Source organism: Microtus ochrogaster, chromosome 4, assembly GCF_000317375.1.
Source record: "Microtus ochrogaster isolate Prairie Vole_2 chromosome 4, MicOch1.0, whole genome shotgun sequence".
Classification (NCBI taxonomy): domain Eukaryota; kingdom Metazoa; phylum Chordata; class Mammalia; order Rodentia; family Cricetidae; genus Microtus; species Microtus ochrogaster.
In genome coordinates this window covers 16,007,126-16,011,335 of record NC_022011.1, presented here as the reverse complement: position 1 = coordinate 16,011,335, position 4,210 = coordinate 16,007,126, and the positions used below count along the sequence as shown (strand labels likewise).

General features: G+C 48.5%; 1 protein-coding gene across 1 annotated transcript in view; it reads right to left on the bottom strand.

The window, feature by feature from the left end:
* LOC101984901 (carbohydrate sulfotransferase 5) overlaps positions 1–1,718 on the bottom strand; it is a 19,289-nt gene extending 17,571 nt beyond the window's left edge. The window contains exon 1 of the mRNA XM_005345643.3: positions 1,480–1,718. The gene's annotated coding sequence lies outside the window, so the exon portion shown is untranslated. The remainder of the gene's footprint in view (positions 1–1,479) is intronic.
* Between the last annotated feature and the right edge of the window lie 2,492 nt (positions 1,719–4,210).

The window sequence follows — 4,210 nt, the reverse complement described above, 5'->3', positions numbered from 1 at the left end:
CTGGGATTAAAGGCGTGCACCACCACCGCCCGGCTATTTAACTTTATTTTATGTGCATTGGTGTGAAGGTGTCAGATCCCCTGGAACTGGATCTTCAGACAGTTGTGAGCTGCCATGTGGGTGCTGGGAATTGAACCCAGGTCCTCGGGAAGAACAGTCAGTTCTCTTAACCGCTGAGCCACCTCTCCAGCCCGAAGCCTAGCTTTTGAAGCCAGACAGGGTTCATATCCTGTGTCAAGCCAGTCACCAAGGCACTCGGGGCCAGATTCCTTGGTAAAATGAGGCTTTGAACAAGCCACCCCACCCAAGGGGCCTTTACACAGCTCTCTCAGGTGCTCTAGGGCTGGCCTATACTCACTCATAGCTTCCAGTCAGCCAGTCGCCATTTCCTCATCTCTAAAAACGATGACTTTTTATTTTGTTTAGCTAAGAGCACGGCAGCACATCCTGTAACCCCAGCATTTAGGAACCTGAGACAAGAAGATGGAGTTTGAGGTCAGAACTACACAGAGTACTCAGGCCTCGAAACTCAAAAACCTTAACCGCTCCTTCTGAAGCGTGGGGGAATCGAGTTTGTTCTGCTTAAGTGAGACTCAACTTTCTTGTTTCCTGTTTAAGAGGGAAGAGAAAGTAGAGTTGGGATGTGTGTGGGGGCACACATAATGAGGGCCAAGAGAGCCCACTGCTGTGTCCAAGACTGCAGCCAGAAGCAAGCCAGTCAACCCAAATTATTTTTTTTCTTACGCATTCTGTGACAAAGCTCCTGAGCTTTTATTTATTTATTTTTTTAAAAAAACCATGTCTTTCGAAAGCACGTTTAAATCAATGTGATGCTCCAGTAGATGGGGGAGGGAAAGGAGGACTGAAGCCCATGAGGTCCAACAGAAACAACGTGCTCTCTGTGACCAATACACAACACACACCTTCTGCTTTCCCCACCAACCCTGACTAAGCTGCCAGACCCACAAGCCCCGCCAGTTGCACCTCTTCAGCCCCAATCCATCCTTGGGGTGGCACACTCCACCTGGAGACCTGATTACTCATCTATCCTAAAGCCTGGCGTTCTCCCCCAAACTGGCCCTGGCGCCCCGAGCAGGAACGCTCTCTTCCCAGGCTCAACAAAGGCTCCTAGGACTAGTCCCTTCTGAATTCCACCCCAGAGGCAGTCCTTCCCTTGGAATCCGCGGGGGCTGACTCAGTTCTTGCGATCCCACAGCGAGGAAGGGACATCATCCAGGGACGCTAGAAGTCACCGATGGGAGCCAGGGGTTTCTAACTAAAATGTTAGAAACACCTGAAGACCCCCTGGCAGTGAGAGTCTGGAAACTAAATAGAAGTCCCAGCTGGAGATGGAAACAGAAGAGCACTAAGTAGATGTTGGGGTGCAGGGGCCCTAGGGTTACCGCACAGACTCGGATCCCCGGTCCTGGAGCAGCCCACCCCTCCCCGCTGCCCAACCCGGCCGGCGCCCCGCTCTACCTGCGCTGCTGGCGGCGCTGCTCCGCGCTGCCCGCCCGCGGCGCGTACAATTGAGCGGGCTCAGTCAGTGGCTGTTCTTCGCCCCGTACTGCCAGGGCGGGAGCGCAGCGAGGAAGCAGCCAGTTGGCCCCGGGCTCCTCAATCCTCTCCAGACAGGACCGTCGGACCACGCCTGGGGATGGGGAGGGGGGGGCGGTGTGTTGTGTGGAGAGGCCAGAAAGAGGAAGGACACAGGTGGGCTCCAGGAACCACACTGACCGCCCCCTGGGGGGTGTGGATGATCAAGCCTGATGGCGGAATCACCGCTGGGTTCACTAATGGACCGAAAAAATCTGTCCCTCAGGGAAGAAGCTTCTGGGAGGACAAAAGGCCCTTGTGCAGGAAATTTAATCTTTATCTTGCCCCCTCCTCTGCGGGTGGCATCTTTGCAACTATCCAAACAGACACCTTGATGCCAGGGCGACTTGGCTGTCTTCTGAGCATCACAGGAGTGGGGAGGGGCCGAGAGGACAGGTGGCTTCTGGAGCAGGAGCCTCTATGCAGAAGTGCAAGCTTCATAAAAGGTCCAGATAAACACGGAACACGTTTCAGCAAATAAAGCAGATTTTGCCTCTTACAAACAACAGGGCAGAGCCCAAGTAAACGCTGAAACTAGGGCTCTGTGGGAGACCTGCGAATCTGGTGGGGGTCCAAGTGCCTGCTGGGGAGAGTGTATCTGTGCAGTCCTTCCTGGGTGCGGTTTGGCAAGATGAAATTAGGATCCTTAACCATGGCCACAAGCTTTCTGAACTAGTAACTCCTTTCCAAAGCCATCTTAAGGAAATAAACCAACAACGAAGACTTATATATAACTTTCAAAGAAGCAGTATTTACAGGAAAAAAGTTGCAACCCTCCCAACAAACAAACAAACGAAACAAAGCAAAAAATAAAACAAACCTAAACAAAACCCCCAACTGTAGTCTAAGAGAAAGCCAGTCATTAGCTTCTGGGTAAAGGATTTAGATGACTGTTATTTTCTTTAAAAATGTAAAGTTTGAGCCTGATGGTGGTGACACATGTCTTTGATCCCAGTAATCAGGAAGCAGAGGCAGGTGGATCTCTGTGAGTTTGAGGCCAGCCTGGTCTACAGAGTGAGACCAGGACAGCCAGGGCTACAAAGAAACCCTGTCTTGAAAACCAAAAAAGAAAAATAAGGGGGGGGGGAACAAACAAAAAACGAAAACCAACCAAACAAAAACCCAGATTTTAATGTCAGGCTTGGTGGGTCATTCCTGTAATTCCAGCACTTGAGAAACTGAGGCAGAAGGATTGCCTGAAGTGTAAGGCCACCCTGGGTTACATAACAAGACCCAGTTAAAATAAAAATAAATAAACTAAGGTTTGTGTAATTTACACATTTTCTCCAGTAGACAGGATTTACTTGGTCAAAAATATACAGAACTTACTTTGAAATGCGTGGATATGAAGAAGTGGAAGGGAGGAGACGATGAACAAAAGTTGAAGAGAGCTTTGTTAACCTAGGCCTCCCCTAATTCAAACAGAAGCTGCACCGAGCATCCGGCAAAATCAGAGCCCTGTTCTTCCCACGGTGAGTGGTTAGCTCAAGCTGGCTGAGGTATAGCCCAATTGTGATCCTGTATATTTTCCACGATTTTTCCTCTGTGTGACTCAGGCCCAGAACTACCCCACCAGCATCTGATCTGGAAATAACCTGATACTTACCAAACAGCTGTAATTTTCCAGCCTGTGTCTTTCATTTGCCCTGTGGACACCAAAGAAAACCGTTCTTTACTTGGGGTTGGCCGAGCAGGCTTTTGCCAAATACCTAACAAAAGCTCCAGGGTCTTCAGGCAGAACATTGTCAGTGCACGGCTGTGGAAAAATCAATCGTGTGCAGCCTGTCCCTCCCTGTTTCCCCGCCCATCAGAAGCCACAGGAAACTTCTTTTCCAGACATTTTAATCAGAAACTTACAAAACATCAATGAGTTCTTGATACAAATTTTGCACAGAATAGTTTAGTATAATGCAGAGTAGTCTATATCTTTGGTCATCTTTCTGAATCTTATCTTTTCTTCCATACAATATATTCTGATCACACACCTCCTCCATCTCCTTATTTTATTGAGACGAGGTCTCAAGAATCCCAGGCTGGGTTCTAACTCAAGGATGGTCTTGAATTTCTGATCCTTCTGCCTCTGCCTCCCGGGTGCTGGGATTAGACTTGTGCCACCATGACGTTTTTATATGATGCTGGGGATGGCACCCAGGGCTCTGTGCATGCCAGGCAAGCACTCTTCCAACTGAGCTCCATCCTAACCCTCTCATAACCTTTGTGAGATTGAAATCAGAGACCATTTTCCATTACATCTCCAGGAAAAAAAAAAACAACAAAAAAACCCAGGCACATAAACAGCTGCACAGGTGAAGTGAGAAACCAGTGCTAGGGAATTTTTCTGCTTGAAAACTTCAGAATAGCTTTGTTTTCAAAACTCTTATTTTGCTCAGTCTTCCAGAATGCTGCTCTGGAAATCAAAACTGAGACTCCAAGGTAAACTAAGACATAAACCTAGGAGCGTGTTTGGGGTGAGACATGAGACCAGGGCGGTAGGGTAGTTATGACCTTTCAGGGCTAATGGCATGGTGGAGTCATAAACAGACCCGCCTGTCCTTTTTTTTTTTTTTTTTTTTTTTTTTGGTTTTTTCGAGACAGGGTTTCTCTGTGGTTTTGG